General features: G+C 50.3%; 1 protein-coding gene across 4 annotated transcripts in view; it reads right to left on the bottom strand.

Moving 5' to 3' along the window:
- Nucleotides 1–20,137, bottom strand: part of ZNF395 (zinc finger protein 395) — a 44,384-nt gene extending 24,247 nt beyond the window's left edge. For 2 of the 4 annotated variants that reach the window (XM_036423952.2, XM_036423956.2), the window contains exons 1-2: nt 20,012–20,131; nt 6,351–6,436 (exon numbers count right to left, since the gene is read on the bottom strand). The gene's annotated coding sequence lies outside the window, so the exon portion shown is untranslated. Of the gene's footprint in view, nt 1–6,350; nt 6,437–20,011 lie in introns of all 4 variants that reach the window. The other 2 variants (XM_036423953.2, XM_036423954.2) reach the window with 2 other exon arrangements.
- Nucleotides 20,138–20,525: the final 388 nt, after the last annotated feature.

Genomic DNA, 20,525 nt, shown 5'->3' with positions numbered 1-20,525 from the left:
CCCAGCAGCAGGGCAGGGGTCCGGACCGGGGTGCAGGGTCCAGGGCTCAGGAGGCGCGGCCTTACCAGACCTTCACTACGCCGTGAGGAAGAGACGTGTCGTTGGGAAGACGGAGCCTCGAGGTAGTGATAGGGAAGCAAAGCAAAAGCTGGCAGCAGAGAACTGTCCTAAACACATAAAAGGTGGAGGTGAGAATTTTAAAAGCCAAACAATCTGCTGTGGCTCAGGGGTTGAGCGTCGGCCTATGAACCAGGAGGTCACAATTGGATTCCCGGTCGGTCAGGGCGCATGCCCGGGGTTTCGGGCTCGATCCCCAGTGTGGGGCGTGCAGGAGGCAGCGGATCAATGATTCTCTCTCATCACTGATGTTTCTCTCTCTCTTCTTCCTTCCTCTCTGAAATCAATAAAAATATTTTTTAAATAATAATAATAAAAGCCTAATAATCCAGGACCCCATTAGCCTAAGGCCCTGGGTGTCAGATGTGCCAAAAAGGAAAGCCTTCGGGGCCATGATGCCCAAGGTGCCCATCTTAAGACACCAGGAAAGGGGTTCCCATGTCCTCACGCCTGTGAGAAGGCAGAGAAATGCGGACTGTTTTCTGGAGAACGGGACCAGGGAGCAGCCAGGAGAGCGGCCAACGCCAGCAATTACCAGCTTCGGCGAACAGGGGACCTCCTCGAGGGACATCGGTTTTCTGAGCTGTAACCTGGAGACTATATACTCTTTTAAACCACTTCGTTGTAGTGGTTAAGACAGAAAAAGGTATTTGGAACTCAGCAATCCTTGGAGTGAATAATGGCACTCCCCGATGGCACTGAGTAAACAGACAGTGGGGCCTGTCAGGGGGGGCGGGGGGCAGGGGGAGAACCACCTGGTGACTTGCCCGGCCGGGGTCAACAGGTAAAGCACAGAGCACAGAGCACAGAGCAGCAGGTACCCGAGAGAGACATCACCTGGTCTGAGAGGCAGGCCAGGAGGGTGGGATCCAAAAGTAAAAATGAGAAACTTCGCCGGCTCGCGCAGACCAAAGATCCGCCAACGAGAGGCAGCTGGCCAGGCAGGTGAGGGAAGGGCCAGCCTCAGGAATCCCAGCCTCGCCTGGGGCCACCGTCCCCCATGTGAGTGGACGGTAAATAAGCTGTCATCCTGGAGACCATAAGGCACGAGATAAGAGGCGTGTGTGGCCGGGATGACATTTAAAAACCTGAAAGAAGAGCTGGCAACCGGAGTTTGTTCCTAGACCAGGATGGAGGACGGGCCAACGGGAAGAGACCTGCCTGGCCGGAAGGGAAGTCACCGGAAGTCACCTTTTGCAGATCAACGTTTAACCCAGCGTTCCCTTCTATTCCCGCTCCCCGGTGAACTGTACGTGTTCTCCATTTCCATATTGGGGGGGGATAGGGGGGCAGCTCCTCGCTGTCCCTCCATCACCGTCTCCTGGAGCCAACAGGTAATAAAAGGACCGCGGCACAGAGCGACAGGTCCTCAAGGAAGATGTCCGCTGGTCTGAGCCGTCTCCCACAATGGAAGCCTCCTCCCCAGCACCACAGGGGATGCCTCCCGCGCCCCAGGAGCGCCGGGCTGAGCGGAAAGAAAGGCTGGAAGCCACTGAAGCATTAGAATCGGCCCCTCGGAAGGACACCAGCCTGTGCGGGAGAAGGAAGCCCAGCCCCTGCTGAGGGAGTGTCTCTGGGGAAGGGACAGAGCCGCCAGGCACCTCCACCTGTGGCCGCGACCCTCAGCCACCCTCTCAGAGCCTCCACGTCCCGCCCGCCTGTGAACATGAGACCAGTGCCCCAACCACGTGTCCCTGCCCCAACGCCCGTCCCAGATGGAGGCTGGGGAGCCAGGTCCCACACCACGGGCCACTCCAAGTCACACCCCCAGGCTGGCGTCTGGGGATGGAGGCTGTCAAACGCCGTTTGACCAGAACCAGTCATACAACTTACTGATTCTAGAGGCAACCAAGAGGTTGACCATGGGAGAGCCGCTCGTTAATTCAAATCACAGCAAAACAGATCTGCAGCAAGACAGGGGAACCGAGGAACCTGTGCATTCCACGGAGAGGCCTGCTGGCCACCTCCAACCCACTCCAGGGGCTCAGGGCTGAGCGGGTGCACCACCACGCCCAGGGCCTGCCGCCCATCCCCACATGGCAGAGCTCCTCATTTCATCCCCGGCAGGCAGGCACCTCCCAGTTCTGCTCTTCTCTCCTGAGCCCACATCTCAGTCTTGGTGCCCTGCCGCCGCCCGTCCCCCTCCCCCCCTGGGTGGTCCAACCTCCCGGAGGCGGAGCCTGGCCAGCCTCTGCGACCGGCTGCTGCAGACTCTCGGGTCCTGGCCCCAGGGGTGCTGTCCCAGGTGAGCTGTCCAGCTGTCCCGGGTCCAGGCCACACCAGCGCAGACCCACACAGGAAACCATTTCGCACCAGCTCACCAGAAAGAGCACCAAGGAACACAGGCACGGGCGCTTTTAAAAATCTGCTGATGCCCTGACCAGTGTTGCTCAGTGGATAGAGCGACAGCCTGGGGACTGAAAGGTCCCAGGTTCGATTTCAGTCAGGGGCATGTACCTTAGTTGCGGGCACATCCCCAGTAGGGGGTGTGCAGGAAGCAGCTGATTGATGTTTCTCTCTCATTGATGTTTCTCACTCTCTCTCTCCCTCTCCCCGTCCCTTCCTCTCTGTAAAAAAATCAATAAAATAAAATAAAAATTAAAAAAAGAGATTCTGCTTAAAAATCTGCTGATATTCAACCCATGTGCCAGGCTCTGCCGATGCACTGGATCGGCGTCATTTAGAAGCCTAAGCATCAGACCCGTCAAGAGCCTCGGCCTCCCTGAGCTCCCACCTGGGCCCTCCCTCCAGCACTTGTTGGTAAAAGCACTGACTATCCTCTAGACTAGGGGTGTCGAACTCAATCAGAGAAGGGGCCAAAATCTAAAATCCAGCCTAAATCGAGGGCCGAATGGTTTACTGAACAGTCATAAACTGTCATTGTGATGGAAACGCAGCGGAGTGCAGTGATGACAGCGCGGTGCGGGCCACATTGCAAGGCCTGGCGGGACGGATTTGGCCCGCGGGCCTTGTGTTTGACACATGTGCTCTAGACTAGAGCTACACCCAGACGCCTGTGCTTTTGCCTTGGATGACTGAGTCAGAATCCACGTCTCTGTGGAAAACGCAAACCTCCAGCCACCGGACACGGAAGCCTGGTAGGAGGATGGTTTTCGGGACCCAGCTCATCAGGTTAGATCAACGTGCACGTGAACATGTTAAGCGCCTGACATGCGTTAGCGAAGTGGAAATGTGTTGTGATTTTTTTTTTTTTAATCTGTTGGGTGACTGGGAGGGTGAGGGGCGCAGACCCATTTCCTCCCAGAAAAGACAAAGTCAGCCGAAGTAAAGAGACCACAGACTCCATAAAGGAAGGTCCCGGGGCCACCCAGCTAGAAAGTGACAGAAGTGAGCTTAAATACGACTGATTCCAAAAGAAGACGCTCTTTCTTCCATAGCCTACACTCAGGAAAAGCACATGTGCGTCAAGCAAGAAGCTAGACTGATGGCCTCTTAAAGGCTCCTTGTTGGTAAAAGGGGGAGTCGCTCAGAGGTCAGTGTGGTGGTGGTGGTTTGGGCGTGGAAAGGAAATGGAGCGGGCATGTCAGCAGCAAAGCATCCGGCAGGGGGCTCCCCGAGGACCAGGGCGACGGTTATTCCTAGCTCACACTTGTCCAGAAATCTCAGGGCTGCCAAGGAGCCCGAACTCCCCAATCATGTGCCCTCAGGCACGTTACTTCCCCTCCCTGGGCCTCAGTTTCCTCGCCTCTACCATGGGAGAGAGAGCACTCCTCCTCCGCAGGATAACCTGCGGGTGTCCTGAGGCCTGCAGTTCTCTGGCACAGGGCCTTGGTTTGTAAGAGCCACCAAGCTCCTCTTCCTAGCCGTTCTGACCCCTCTGAGAGAGGACCCTGGGGAAGAATGAAAACATGCACCTCCGCCCTAGCTGGTTTGGCTCAGTGGATGGACCGTTGGTCTGCGGACTGAACGGTCCCAGGTTCGATTCCAGTCGAGGGCATGTACCCTGGTTGTGGGCACATCCCCAGTAGGGAGTGTGCAGGAGGCAGCTGATGGATGTTTCTCTCTCATCGATGTTTCTAACTCTCTATCCCTCTCTCTTCCTCTCTGTAAAAAAATCAATAAGATACATTTTTTTAATTTTAAAAAACAAAAAAGTGCACCTTGGGCACTCAGCACTGTGCCTGTCACCGAGTACCCAATAAACGCTAGCCAAAAAAAAAGGCACCAAACTCTGAACAGTAATGAGCCAAACTTAAGGAACGGTTACGTAGAGGGGGAAGCGGCCAGGAACATTTAACCCTGACAAGGGCAGTGCAATCGATTTAAGGAAAGAAAAAAAAGAAAATCGAAATCACAAAGAGCCCTGTGGCACAACGGTCGGAATCCAGGGAAGGGACCTCCTTGCCACTGCCGACCGGACTGTCATCCTATCGAGGTCCCGGAGGCCAACGCAGACAGACAGCACAGCGCTGTGTCCGGCACGGCTGCAAAAGTGCCGAAAACAAAAAGCAGCACGCTGCCGCCCACCCCGTAGAACCTGGGAACACGGGAAGCGTGGCCAACCACAAAAACGAGTTTGTACAAACAGAAGACGGTCACCGGAGGGGGAGGGCAGCCGGCGCAGCCAGAGGGGTCAAGGCCAGCAGAGTCCAGTGAGGACCTAGCAGAGGGAGCGATAGGGTGGGGCACTAACTCCGTCACCAAACCCTGAAATGACAGGGGAGGGAGCGCCTGCCAGCACCCTCGGGAGACCAGAAGAGGAGACCACGCCTCAGAACCCCAGAGGCAGGCGATATAAATGCATTCCCGGGCTTGGGCGATGGCTTGAATGCCACGCTGGGCTTCCCCAGGAGTCAGATCCAGAACTACTTTCATGAGCACCTGTGTGAGGGATGTGAAGACAGACTTGGGGGAAGTAACGAAGGCTGCACAGGGGTCCCGCCTCCCACAAGCTCGGGGGCCAGCAGTGCGGGCCCTTCAAGAGGGACTCAGCCACGCCCTCCCTTGCTACACTGGCATGGGCTTGGCCCGATACGAAGAATTTCTGTTTTCCAGGAGTTCTCAGGGATCCAGAGATGATGTCAAGAAGAGTAAGTCCAGAGACGCGCGCTATCCTTCTCCACATACAACGAAACTATCCAAGAATATGACAGTGCTTCAGATTTTTTTGATTTCTAAGAACGCTACAATGCTTCCAAACGCCTCACCCTGGGCTTGAGCACCGAGGGTAAGGCGCTCTGTATTGTGGAGCGGCGCAGAAAAAAAATAAAAATCACAGATGCGTTAAGGTCTCCAGCCAGGGAGGGAACCGGGCTTAGAATGTGCCATGCAGTCCACCATGTGCTGCTTGTCCATCCTGCAATTCCCCTGCACACAACCACCACCCACATGCAGCCATGGTCCCCGGGGGGGGGGGGGGGGGGGGGGGGGGAGGGAGACCAGACAGAACTATGTGGACCTCAGGGCTGTGGGTTCGATCCCCAGCCCTTCCAGGCCACCAGTGCTAACTTATGGGGGAGGGAGGCACAAGGGAACACAGCCAGCACACCCTGAATCCTGCGCTCGCCTCAGAAAACAATCGCTTCCTGTCTGAGCATGTGAGGAACTGACCTTGCCATCTGTCTTCCTCAGGATTTAAAAGTAAAGTGCCCTCTTACACAGCAATTCCCCTTTCTCCGTGTCTACTCTGGAGAATCACTCACCTGTGTTACAAAGAGGCGACTGCAGCCAAGCTGGCTGTAACATTTGTAACAGCAGAGGGTTCAGAAATAACCTTACACGTCCACCCGTTAGAGCAGTAGTTCTCCACTTTTCTAATGCAGCGACCCTTTAATACAGTTCCTCATGCTGTGGTGACCCCTAACCATAAAATTATTTTTGCTGCTACTTCATCACTGTAATATTGCCACTGCTCCTGAATCGTAATGTAAATATCTGTGTTTTCCGATGGTCTTAGGCGACCCTGCTAGCGGTTCTCAACCTGTGGGTGGAGAAAACACAGATATGAAGTGTGGGGCGGCGTTAGGAAGGTTGAGAACTGCCGAGTCAGAGGAAGGCTGAACAACAGTTTCGCCGCTGCTTCCAAGAAGGCCATCCAGGAGCTAACCAGAATCCAGAAGACCGACCTCAGGATTGGAAGCCATCACCACGGGGTGCCCTTGAGGGGCAGGGCAGGGGGCCAATATGTGCCGTGCAAAGCACTTCTCCTTTTTGAAGCTCTATGGGTATGACTGCAACTATGTAAAGCATTTGAAAAATACCAGCAAACCCAAAACAGCGCTGACCTCTGGGGAAGGGCTGGATTAGGAGTGGTTGTCAAGGAAGATTCTGTTTGCTCTGGGAGGTCTGCCTCGCTTTCCTGTGAAGAAGGTGTTCGTTTACTCCCTGTGCGATAAAATTTTATTTAGAAAGAAAGAAGGGGGAGCAGGGAGAAAGGAAAGGGAAGGAAGGGAAGGAAGGAAGGAAGGGAAGGAGGGAGGGAGAAAGGGAAGGAGAAAAGGAGGGAAAAAAGGAGGGAGGGAGGGAGAGAGGGAGGGAGGGGGGGGAAGAAAAGAAAAGGAAAAGGAAAAGAGAAGAGAAGAGAAGAGAAGAGAAGAGAAGAGAAGAGAAGAGAAGAGAAGAGAAAAGAAAAGAAAAGAAAAGAAAAGAAAAGAAAAGAAAAGAAAAGAAAAACTAACTGACCCTGTTCAACACATTTCGGTAATATGCCTGGGGGCGTGCTTCCCCAGGAGGCTGACAGCTCAGCAGTGCAAAGCATCCGGGCTTTGCAACACGGATCTTGTTTCAATGTTACAAGCCCAACTCTGTAACTCTTTTACTTATGTGCTAGTTCAAGGAAGAGGCAGGAAAAAGGGAGAGAGTGTACTGGGGGCTTCTGGGTAATCCAAAGGGATGTCCTAGGAATCATTCCAATTCTTCTAGCTGAGGATTCCAGCTCTCCGACACAACACACACACACACACACACACACACACACACGCCAATAATGGCAGCCCTCACCCAATCACACTTGATCCTAACATTAATCTGGATCCTGTGGACACAGAAAAATCTGAATACCCCACTAGACAGGCTCCAAAATATTCCTGACTCACCAGGGTACTGATTTGTTGTTGTTGTTGTTGTTAATCCTCACTGGAACATACTTTTTCCCTTGATTTTTAGAAAGAGTGGAAGGAAGGGAGGAAGGGGAGAGGAGGAGGGAGAGAGAGGGGGGCGGGGGGAAGGGGAGGAGGAGGGGGAGAGAAACATCTACATGTGTGAGACATCAATTTGTTGCGTCCCCCATGCACCCCGACTAGGGCTGGGGATCAAACCCACAGCCCTTAGGTCCATAGGCCAATGCTCTAACCACTAAGCAACCCAGCCAGGGCATAGGGTACTGATTTTTAAGCACACACCCCCCTCCATCTCTTCAAAGCATTATATATAAAGTCCCCAGAAACACAAAATTTGAATCTTAAGAGCCTAAGTGGCAAAACTCACCTGAGCTGTGGTCCTTATGATGGGGGCCGGAGGGGGGAGGGGGGGGGGGAAGAGGGGTGTGGGGAGGGGTCATCTAGAAATAGTCACGAGGAACATTTCTGGGGTGATGAAAATGTTCTGTCTCGAAATGCATTTGTCAAAACTGATTACCAGCACCCTTAAGATCTGAGCATTCCACTGTATGCAAATTATACCTCAATTAAAAAAAAAAAAAAAAAAAGAGAGTGCAACTGAAACGCTGTTTCTCTGCCAGCTGCAGCAGAACTTTGAGCTGCCCTATCAGACATCTGAAATCCCTGTTATGCTATGTAAAGAGCACAGAGTACCATGGCGACAGTCGCCATAAAAATAGATAACAAGATTAAAATGGATAGAGGCCGCATGAATTTAAGAACAGCACACCGGGAGCAATTCATTCCCAGCAGCCGAAGAAAAAACAGAAAGCAGAGAGGGAGTTTCTCGTTCCCCCTGCACTCTGAGAGACTGCCGCGGAGGATGGTTGTTTTCCCTAAAAAGTGTTTTTATGACTTCCCAAGACTCCAAGGACAAAAGAGGCCGAGAACTGTTATTATTCCTCATTGTAGTTTGCTTTAAAAAAAAAAAATTTTTTTTTAAAGCATATGGTAGTGTATGTTGTCCCCATATCCACTCTCTGTGGCCCAGGGAACCAATTCATAGCAATTCAACAAGCAGAGCTTGTGGGCCTGAAGGACACCGAGGTAAAGGAAAACGGGGCCCTTTGTCACCAAGGCGCAGGTTTCCAACTTCAGTTCCAAATAAGCAGGCAGGTTCTGCCTGGATTTTTATGTGCTTCTAAAACTGCCATTCCATACATTGTGCACCCCAAAACTGCTTTACTCCGTGTGAAGAGAGAGCACTTCCAAATACTGTTTTTTTCTTCAAGTGCTAATATGTGAGCCTGGGTCATGTGGAGACGGAAATCATCTTGTGATGTTCTCCAAAGTGAAGAGAAGCCTCTATTCTCTTTGCAGAGCTCTCTAAGAAATGTGTGATATGTGATGTTGCCCTGGCAGTGCCTGCACCAGCAAAAAAGGTAATTCAAAAATATCAGGAAGAAAATCTAAAAATCTATGTTTATAAAAAGCCAGCGACAGGAATGCTGTTAACGACTAGAACAACTGGTCGCTATGATGCCCACTGCAGCCAGCGAACTGGCCCTATCTGGGGATGGGGCTGGACGACCAACCTCCTGCAGCCCCTCACCCCGACTGGCCCTGCCCCTGATCACCCCCCCCACCTCAATAGGGGGCAGGGCTGGCTTGCCCACCTCCTGCAGCCCTTCCTCCTGGCAGGCCCCGCCCCCGATGGGCCTCCAACGCGATTGGCCCACAGTCCCTCCCTCCAGCCAGCTCCGACTCTGATCGGCCCCCCTACACCAATTGGGGGCAGGCCAACTGGCCAACCTACCACCATTTCTTCCTCCCAACAGGCCCGGTCCCGATCCACCCTGATTGGGGCCAGGCAGGGCTGGCTGGACCCCACCCATGCATGCACGAATTCGTGCACTCTGCCTCTACTGTTAAATAATCAGGGTGGTTTCTAAAACAACCATAAATTTCAGTAAACTTTAGGCAATATTAAGCTAATCAAATTTTCTACATGTAAGTGATAAATAATAAAAATGAAAAAAATTTTGACTTAAACCACAAACTTATTGCCTGATACACACACACACACACACGGAAATCCCACTCAAAAGTTTCTTTAAATGTATTCATCCCTTTTCCTTTTTGTCGCTAAACCTACAGAGCAATCCCAAGGCTCAGTCTCTTCCCAGGTGTCAGGATGGCACTGACAGTGCTCCTCCTGTGGATAAAAATCTGTAGTGTCGGACATTGAAAGGAGATGGTCAAGGGCACTTCCAGATCCCCAAAAGCCAAGCAGAGCACCCATCATTCAACTGAAGGGCCCCACCTTGTTTCATTCATTTTCCTGCTAGAACTGGCCGACATGCGCATTATTAGTCTTTTATGTGTCCAGCCATTTTATTTATTATTATGTTCCACTTCTACCCAAGCCCCAACCTTTCACTTTCCTAAAGACCAAATTCCATTTTCTGCAGCCCTGTGCCCAGAGAGTCCTGCCCCACCTTGGAACAGTTCTCAAAGTGACTGTAGAAGAGTCTCCTGGAAATGCTGGGACCCATTTATAAACATTTTTAAAAGAGCTGACATGATGCTATTGACTCAGATCCTATGCAACTACAGGTATTCTCGTTCAGCTGTGACAAACCACCTAATGACCCGACCCTAGGACTGGACAGGATTTCGGAGGTCAGCCTAATTCGCATCCTTCTCTTCCACGGTATGTTTACTCAACAACATTCAACCCAACTTGGAATCCTCCAATAATGAGAAGCTCACTAGTCTATGCGCCAACAGTTCCATTGCTGGGCAGCTCTGTCAGCTGGGAAACACTGTTTCCTATTGAACTGAAAATCTGCCCTCTGGTCTTTGGGGTTAAAAAGAACCTTAAAGCTCATCAACCTCAGTGTAATCATTCTACAGATGAGGAATCTGAAGCTAGAGAGGATCAAGTCGCTGTTCTATCCATTGGTCAAATTCCAACAGCAGGAGCCAACATGAGCAGGTCCACACTCTCCTGTGCTTGCTAACCACGAAAATACTTGCAAGCTCTGTCACGTGCCCACCCCATGAGTCCGCTCCAGTCATTCCTGATTCTACACCATCCTGGTCGCCTTCCTGTGGAGAGTCTTGCTGGCTTGTGTTTCTTGTAAATTATGCCCCCCCCCCCGCCCCCGGTTGGTCCAAATGTCACGTGACCAGCAGAGGTTATTAAAACTAGATCCCTTGACTGGATGGATGAATTCCTGATCCAGTTGAGAACTGGATTCAATGTGTAAATGCCTCATCCCACTTAGGGCTCACATTATTCCCACAAACATAAAACTATCTCAAAACTTTTTCCCCTGCCCTAACCAGTTTGGCTCAATGGATAGAGCATCAGCCTGCAGACTAAAGGGTCCCAGGTTCGATTCCAGTCAAGGGCATGTACCTTGGTTACAGGCACATCCCCAGTGAGGGGGGGGGGGGGAGTTGCAGAAGGCAGCTGATTGATGTTTCTCTCCCATCAGTGTTTCGGACTCTATACCCCTTTCCCTTCCTCTCTGTAAAAAAGCAATAAAAATTTTATATATATATATATATATATATATATATATATATACACACACACACACACACACACACACACACACACACATGCACACACACACACATATATGTGTGTGTGTGTGTATATATATATATATATATATATATATATATATATACATTTTTTTTTTATTTTTTTTTTAAACAATACTTTTTTCCCCACAGGATCTGCCCCTCCTCAGCATGTATGGAGTTGCTACCAGGGTTACACTGTGCTTGTCTGTTCACCTGTGGGTCTGCCCCTTTCAATTAGATTATCAAGTTCAGATCAAGAACTGTCTTATTTTATGACTCCAGTGCCTCATCCTGTGTGTGACCCAAAGCAGGTAGGGACAGCCTAGCAGCTGTGGCTCAGTGGTGGAGAGTCAACTTATGAACCAGGATGTCACTGTTCCATTCTCAGTCAGAGCACATGCCTGGATTGGTAGCTTGATCCCCAGTGTGGGGCATGCAGGAGGCATCCAATCAGTGATTCTCTCTCATCATTGATATTTCTATCTCTCTTTCTCCCTCTCTCTTCCTTTCTAAAATCATTTAAAAAAATATATTTTAAATAAAAGCAGTTTAGGTACTCAAGATACATCACTGAATGAACTATCTACTTTTCCCCATCCTTGAACAATAAAATGTTTTTAAAATAGCAGTGTTTAAGAGAAAGAAAAGACAAACCAGACTAGGAGAAAATATGTGCAAAGGATACAGCTGGTGAAGAACTATCAGTCATAACATACAAAGAACTCTTGAAACAATAATAACAAAACAAGCAACTTGATTAAAAAATTTACCAAACCCCTAACTGGTTTGCCTAAGTGGATAAAGCCTCAGCCTGTGGGCTGAAGGGTCCCAGGTTGGATTCTGGTCAAGGACATGCACCATGGTTATTGGCCAAAGACCTTAACAGACACCTCACCAAGAAGACCTACAGATGGCAAAAAAAAAAAAAAAAAAAAAAAAAAAAAAAAAAAAGTACATGAAACGATGCCATCACATGTCATTAGGGAAATGCAAATTAAAACTAGACACCACTAAACACCTGTTAGAATGACCAAACTCCAGAACACTGACAACACCAAATGCTGGTGAGGACGAGAAGCAACAGAAACTCTCATTCACTGTTGGTAGGAATGCAAAATGGCACAGCTGCTTTGGAAGACAGTTTGGCAGTTTCTTACAAAACTAGGCATACTCTTACCATATAATCCAGCAACAGCACTCGCTGGTATTTACTCAAAAAATTGAAAACTTATGTCCACGCAAAAACCTAGACACAGATGTTCATAGTAGCTTTATTCACAATAATTGCAAAAGCTTGGCAATAACCACGACGTCCTTCAGTAGGTAAATTTAGGATAAACTGCAGTACACCCAGGCAATGGGATGTTTTTCAGCACTAAGAAAGCCATGAGAAGCGATGAAGGAAGCTTAAATGCATATTACTAAGTGAAAGAAGCCAAACTGAAAAGGCTGCACACTCTGTAATCCCAACTATGGAACACTGTGGAAAGGCAAAACTGTCACGACAGTAAAAAAGGTCTGTGGCTGCCAGGGGTTTGGGGTGATGCTGGGATGAACAGGCAGAGCACAGAGGTTTTCAGGGCAGTGAAAGCACTCCATCTATATATATATAAAAGCCTAAGAAACCAAACGACTTGTTGACTGGTCGCTATGATGCACACTGACCACCAGGAGACAAATGTTTAACGCACAGGATCAGGCTCCCTCCTGTCTGGATGGGCCTGCAAGGATGGGGCCTGTGGGGATCAGGCCAAAACCGGCTATCCAACATCTCCCAAGGGGTCCCAGATTGCAAGAGGGCGCAGGTCAGGCCTAGGGACCCCACCAGTGCATGAATCTGTGCACCGGGCCTCTAGTAGGATACAATCATAGAGGATACATTTATTTCATACTAGAGGCCTGGTGCACAAATTCATGCACAGGTGGGGTCCCTCGGCCTGGCTGGCAATTGAGGCCTATCGGGGGGCCAGCAGGCTAAGGGGAGAGACTGAGGGAGATTGGCTGGCCAGCCCAGCCCCCATCAGGGCCTGGGTGTAGGGGCCACAGGAGGTTGGCCATGGGAGTGCACTGACTACCCATGGGGCAGCCCTGCATTGAGCGTCTGCTCCCTGGTGGTCAGTGCATGTCATCACGACTGGCCGACCGGTCATTCTGGTTGTAACAGTCGCTTAGGCTCATAGATAGATGATAGATAGATAGATAGATAGATAGATAGATAGATAGATAGATAGATATCCAAACTCAGAATAGACAACACCAAGAGTGAACCCTTATGTAAACTATGGAGGTAAAGTGATAGTGATGTGTCAATGTTGGTTCATCAGTTGTAACAAATGCACCACTCTGGTGGGGGATGTTGTTAATGTGGGAAGCTTTCTACGCGTGTGTGGGGGCAGGGAGTTTAATGGAAAATCTTTATCTTCCTTTTAATTTTGCTATGAATCTAAAATTGCTCTAAAAAAATAAAGTGTACTTAAATATATATCAGTTTCTTCCACTGTGATACACACACATTATCAAAACACAAGTAATAAATTTTAACTGTAAAGAGTGACAGTCAACTTGATCCTTCAAGAAGCAACCAGTACTAAGTATTTCAGTATTAAAATTAGCAATTTCCTTCCTGTCATTTTCCATATACTTTTGTTTCTTTAAGATTTGAAATCATAGAGCAGATGCACTTTAACTTTAACAGAAACTTGTCCGTATTATTTTTAAATTATTCCTAATCATTATTTTGAATGCCCTTAATATCCTATATAAAAAAAAGATAATATACAAATCGACCAAATGGTGAAACGACTGGTCTCTATGATGTGCACTGACCACCAGAGGGCAGATCCTCAATGCCTGGACAGTATACTCCCACATGGGGAGCACTGCTCAACCAGAAGTCCAGAAGCTGGGATCATGGCTGGCAAGCGCAGCGGTGGTGGCAGTGCTAAGGATGTCCGACTGACATCTTAGGCCCATCCCCCGAAGGCTGAGGGGACCCCCCCCCCCCTGGAGTGCATGAATCTTGTGCACCAGGCCTCTAGTTCTATTAAAAAGACACATTCACTTATAGATTGCTTCCAGCCCACTCATATCATTGGCTATTTAAGTTATTTCCAATTTTTCACAATAGTTTATTTTAAAAAGTCTGAATAATCTCTGTGCATAAAATAGCATCTACATTTTGGATATGGTCTATCTCTAGAAGTAGGATTATCTGACGAGAATGTATGAACATCTCGACACATTACCATTCAAATTTTAAAAACTGAATCAGACTTTTCATGTATCTCTTACTGAATTTTTTTTAAATTTGGGCCTCATTCTGGGTGACTTTGAACATGGACTTACCTATTAAATAAGCAATCCCTCCCACCTGTGTGTCTTCATCCACGCATTGGAAAAATGGGGAACAGCTCAAGACCAAGAATAGAATCCTACGGCATTTGCTTTCAGACCCCCTTAAGGGCTGACTCAGTGCCACTAATTAACAGTTTTTGCCTATTAATAGCACAATCGAAATAAATTAATAACACCATCCAGCTCACGTTCTACCATCATATTCAAATAACTGTTAAATATCTCCCTACAAAGTCAAATGTACTAAAGCTGCTATATCATTTCTCTGATCTGGTAACCAAACCATCATATAAAACAGGCCATGGGTTTCATTTCATCCGATTCGACGGACTATTAATTATCCTAGCATCCTCAGACCACACACTTTTTAAGCAAAAAGCACTTCCATTTCAACTCTTTTTTAATGTTATAGTACAAAGGCAATATTTTAAAGTAATCAGATTGTGCAATCTGAAAAAAAAACAAAAAACAGGGTGACTTTTGTTCAGTCTCTTACCTGTAGCTCACCTGGGGAGACATAACAAGTGGCTATGGACTCCCAGAGTACACCAATCTGTCTCAGGACCACAGAGACCTGAACTTACTCACTTCTCACTTCAGCTGGTCCTAGAAGCAGCCTAGTTTCCCAGGAACCGTTTGCATTAGCACCTGGGCTTGGACCAGTGATTCCGTATTCCTTGTGAACCTCTGGATCCTGGAGGCCTAGCCACTGGGGACATCCTAGGAGTAAGGATACACCAGAAGAAACAGCACATCTCTCCCTGCTATTCCTTTACTACTGACTCAGAACCAAAGCTCCTGAGAGTCTAATGTCATTCGGCATGTGGCAGTCACCACTCACCTCTGACCAAGTTATTACCTCGACTTCGTTCTTAGAAGATACAGGCCAGGGGCCTCCATCTAACCGTGGCAGGTAGTAGTGGAAAGGAGGAATGCTTGGGAGATCTGGGGGTCACTAGAAAATTGTCTCACTATAGAAAATATGTCACAAAGCCCTCCAATAAGTGCCATTCCAACCCACCAAAACAATGTTGCCAAGTCCCAGCCCATAGCAACTCAGAAAGTGCTGTGCACTCGCCTACAGTAAATCATTTATGCACACGAACATTGGAGATTCCGTCAGGTCAGACTCCTCCCTGAATCCTCTTGAAGATGCAGGTCACACACCCAAAGACCTGCAGGACTAAGCATCGACGTAAAGCGACTGGACTGAGGCAACAGGGAGCACTGGGACTATGACACCTGGAGACCACGAGACCTGTCTCCCACACCCAGGGAGCAGCCACCACTCGGTTCTAGAAGCCTGCCTGACGGGATTCTTTAAGGCAATCCCAAATCCAGAGGTTTTCTGGATCTCTCCCAGGCTATGAAAACCTTTGGGCAGTCCAAATTACAACACGTCGGAAGACGGAACATATTCTTTGGGCCACGTACTTATCACCCCTACATGATGCTTTAATCCTAACCCCCCTTGCCAACCTGATTCTGCCTTCGCTCTGCTCATTATTCTTGCACGCGCCATGTACATCCCCAACTCCAGGTCTTTGCCCATGCTACACCTCCCACCTGTGCAGCCATAAGACACCCCTGCAAAGGTGTAGCCCAGACTTCCTTCCCTATTCCAAACAGTTTTCCCAAGCCCCTCCAGCACAGGTTGCTCACCCCTTCCTCTGAACTCGGTGGGTAGCTATTGTTCATGTGGCATTTAATCATTTTGCTCTGCTCTGTAACCATAGCTCGATCCTAACACTCCAACTGGCCTGTCAACTTCCAGCTTCTTCCTCATGCTTCCTTCCACCCACAGCACTAATAAGGGTAGCTCTGCACGAGCAGCTTAGCAAACACAAGGTGTGAAAATTCTCTGTAACTGTGTTTTTCAAACTGTGGGGAAGGATCCATTACAGAGTGGCTACATCAATGTAGTGGGAGACAAATATTTTTTAAATGAAAAATAATAGAATAGAAAATAAAGGTAGCAGAGGAGACTGTACCAAGCCAAGGAAAGTAGTATTTTATTAACTTGAATTAGATTTTTACATACATGATAAGAGTGGACTAGGCCATGAGAGAGCAGAAAACACTGTTCTATAAAGAGTGAATTAGCACTACTGCTCTGTGCAATTTTTTTGACCATCATATATTCCCTATAAAGAAAAAAAAAAAAAATAGCCCTAGCCAGATTGGCTCAGCGGATAGAGCATCAGCTTGCAGACTGAAGAGTCCCAGGTTCGATTCCAGTCAAGGGCACATACCTGGGTTGTGGGCTTGATCCCCTGTGTGGGGCACGCAGGAAGCGGCCAATCAATGCAATCAATGTTTCTCTCTCATCATTGATGTTTCTCCCTCTCTCTCTCCTTCTCGCTTCCTCTCTGAGATCAATAAAAATATATATTTTTTTTAAAAAAGAAAAGAAAAAATCTGATGGACACCTCTGCCTATGCAAGTCACTTCCCCTGCGAGATCACCGATCCTACATCTCAAAGAAACAGAGAGGCTAAGGAAATGCAATTACACTCTCCACTCATTCTGCAACTTTTTGCAATCATCCTTCACATTCACCAGCCCTCAGATGTTGCAAGTTGAGGCCTGGGGAATTTGTTCAGCAAATCACCCAGTCCCCCTTGCAACAAGAAAGCAGAATTCAGAGCTCAGGAAAGACCTCTGCAGGCAGGTGGCTGGATTCCTGGGGACTGGTAATGGTTCAGGTGGGGATTGGCCTGGCTCTGGGAAAGGCAGTATCCCTAAGCCCAAAACGTCCTCCTTGCTCCTTTAGGTCATCCAGCTGCTCCCCACCTCCGCCCATAAGTGGGACACCAGGACTAGCCTGAGGTTCTCAGTGGAGAGCAAGTTCAGCTCGTTTCAAAACCCAGCCATGTATGTCTTTAGCAAATTCCATTCTACCCCACCCCCTAACCCCGCTTTCCATCACACTCATGGCTAGAAGAATAAGCAGCCCATTCTCCTTGGACCTTCAGTTTTCCAGAGTAGTTTGGCCAACTGCAGGGTCAGGACCAGGAGATGTCATTTGAATAGCAATACAGAACAGAGGCTAACAATTCGGACCCTCACTAGCATCCTCTACTCCCTCCCTATGACCAAGACGACATCCCACTTATTTCCGGGGTGCCTTCCGTCTCCCAGCCTTGGCAGCCTTTTCTACACTCCACATCCTGGCTCACCCTGCCCCAATCTCAGAGTCACAGTCGCTTGCAGGACACCTATGTTTGGATGTCTTGACAAACACAAAACTTCTCTGCAGCCTGAGTGTCAATTACTTCTCTCCAAAACACACATTTCCAACTTCTCAATTTCTCGAGTTACCAACTACTGCCGTGTTTCCCCGAAAATAAGACATTCTCCAAAAATAAGACCTACTTACAGGTTTCCTTCTGAGTGAAATATAAGGCATCCCCCGAAAATAAGGCCCCCCCCCTCCCCCTGGCTCTGTCTCAGAATGCTATTGCTAAACATGAGAGATTTGGTCCACCGATTCAGAAAGAAATGGAGTCACAAGAAATTCACCAGGAAATTCAGGAATTGGATTGTTATGATGATGTTCCAGAAGATGATGACATGATTGTCATTGAATAAATGAGTAAATTCTTGATACTGTAGGATTCACAGTTTGTCTGGTTTGTGTTGACAACTACCGTACTACCGTACCGTATACAGGTAATAAATTTCCTTTATTTTCATTTAACAATAAATGTGTACTGTATTCTTCTTCATGGAAAAATAAGACATCCCCTGAAAATAAGACCTAGCGCATCTTTGGGAGCAAAAATTAATATAAGACACTGTCTTATTTTCGGGGAAGCAGGGTAGTACAGCGACTCCAAGGCCTTGGCATGCAATTGGTTTCCACAAGGTATTAATTTCCGTCTATTTCTTCCTTTCATCCTGCCCCTGTCAAACGGATTATTTCAATGTTACTGTTTCTAAAACGCATCCTTCTTTCCATCTCCAGTTATCCCGGTCCAAACCCTGGGCACTCCACAGTAGTAGCTGCCTAACTGATGTGTCTCCCATTATCACTTTTTAAAACCCTTCCGACTACCCTTTCATTATGTCACTCCCTGGCTCAAGCACTTGAATACCTCCACAGTACGCAGGGTGAAGTGTCATTCCCAGCCTGGCTTCCTAGCACTTTTACAATCTCGACCATTGTTCCTCTCCATCTTTATCTCCTGCCGTTCAGGAAATGTTCCCTTGGTCTGGCCAAGGCCGTCTCCTTGTCAGTCTCTCGGAAAAGCCATGCTCATTCGCACCTCGAAGCCCGTCTCAAGGGTCTCGTCTTCCAGGAATACAGACCTGGTGAGTCTCTGAACTCAAACAGCACTTCTTCTATACATTCCACATTTAAATGAATCGTGCACTCTCTTGAGTTGTACTTTACCTGCTCTGGTCTTCTCGTCTCCTTCCTGAGTTTATAATCCCCAGCAGACATCATCTCGTGTGTCCCTTGTACCCTCCCTCCCTGGGATCCCTGTCTGAACGTCTTCTCTGCTGGGAGCCCCTTTGCAGCCTCTTGCACCTGTTACTTCTTCCCCTCCTGCCTCTGGGCCTCTGCCAGTGAGTCATCCCCAGTGCGCAACTTATGTCAGAGCGTAGTACTGTCCGTCCATTCCCCAACGCTAACCTTTCCTTTGATATGGCTCCCTGCCCCCGGCATGTACAGAATTTAGGAGGCCACAACACATTAAGTTGGTCAGAAATCGCTTTCACCTGGACAGCAGGCTTTCTAAGGCCTTCGATCTGTGTGCCTCTTGTCCTCTCACAGAGAGCCTGGCCTGGCGCTGAGAGCACGCAGCTCCTCACAAGTGCCTGTGGAGTTGAACGGAACTGCTGTGTTTCCTTGCGTTTCAAGTTCCTTGGGACCCAAAACCTCTGTGTACACAACACCTTAGGAGGGTGTCAAAAAGGCCTTGGGTATCTGTGGATCACTCGCTCTCAGGCAAACTAGACCACATATACTTTTTCTGGAGAGAGGAGTGTCAAGAACTTAGTGGCGGCCCACTGGCAACCCTTGCGCCTGGCAGCCTGGCACCATGCCCGCCGGTGGAAGCGCTCCAGAGACACCAGGAATTGGCCAGGGCTGCCAGAAATCACAGAGGCGAGGCGGCAGCACCCCCTCGCCCGCCTGGCAGGTGGGCTTCTCTAGGTCCCTGAGCCAATCCTAAACTTGGATTTAGGATTGGCTTGCGCTCTGAACTCCAAGGCAGGGAAGAAAAGCCTGCCTTTAAAATTGTTTGCACATGACAAACTCTCCCATCCGGGCCCCCAGCGGGCAGCCCCCCATGCCCACAGTGCCAGCTCCTAGGGAGGGTCAGGGGCCACCAGTGAGGAGAGGCAGAGCTAACCGCACGGAAGGAAGTGGGGGTGGACAGAAGAGGACAGAAAGGGGGGGGCAGGGGGGCGGCGCCCGAGGTAGAGGGTGTGTCTGTCGCGCCGCGCGCCCCGGAGCCCAGCGCTCGCTCGCTCGGTAGAGTGGGCAGGAACGCGCGGGCCCAGCCGGAAAGGGTCAGCGAGGGGGGAGGGGGGGGCAGTTCCCTCTCCGTCGGGGAGAAGCGACTCCGGACAACCGTTCAAAGTTAGGGAGGGGGTGCCTCGGCGAGCGCCAGCCGCGAGCGAAATAAACAAGACGGCACACGGGGGAGCGAGCGAGCGGCCACCCCCAGCCAGCCAGCCAGCCAGCTAGCGCGGGCACCGCCGCAGCGGCCCCGCGCCCCGACCCGCCAGTGCCCCCCGCGCCCCGGCCTCCCGGGCCCTCAGGCCCCGGCCCGCTCCCCGGTTCCCCCCGAGGGCGTGCGGAGCGTGGGAAGTTCTCAGGCCGCCCCCGGGCTCGGCGCTGCAGCGCTGCGAGGTCCCGGCACAGCTCAGCTCACCTCGCCTCGCCAGCAGCAGCAGCAGCAGCAGCGCAGGCCGGACCGCTCGGCTCGGACAGCTCGGCTCGGCTCCCGCCTGCAGCTGCCGTCGCCCCTGCACCACCCACCGGCTGTGCGCGGCCCGCCGCCCGGCTCCGCTCCGCTCCGGCCGCCGCTCGCCCGCCCAGGCTCCGTTCGCGCCCACCTGGCCGGCCTGCCCGCCCCCCTCCCTCCCCGGGACTCTGCGCTCACGTACGCGGCCGCGGCCACAACCCGGCCCGGATTCCCGCCCGCGGAAGGGAGCGGAAGAGCGCGCCCGCCAGCGAGTGAACGAGCCAGACTCGGGGACACACACCCCCTCCCTCCTCTCCCCCCCCCCCCCCCCCCTCGACCGCCCTCCCCACCCCGCCCCCAGCCCCAGGCTCCGCGCGCGCGTGCCCGCGGCCTGCGCGCCCCTCGCCAGCTCCGCGCGCCCGCACCCTCCCCGCGCGCCCCCCGCGCGCCTGGGCGCACACCCCCTGGAGACCGGGGGCGC

This window comes from Pipistrellus kuhlii, unplaced genomic scaffold (assembly GCF_014108245.1).
Source record: "Pipistrellus kuhlii isolate mPipKuh1 unplaced genomic scaffold, mPipKuh1.p scaffold_m20_p_8, whole genome shotgun sequence".
NCBI lineage: Eukaryota > Metazoa > Chordata > Mammalia > Chiroptera > Vespertilionidae > Pipistrellus > Pipistrellus kuhlii.
The sequence above is the reverse complement of the archived record's forward strand: the minus strand, read 5'-3'. Positions and strand labels throughout refer to the sequence as shown.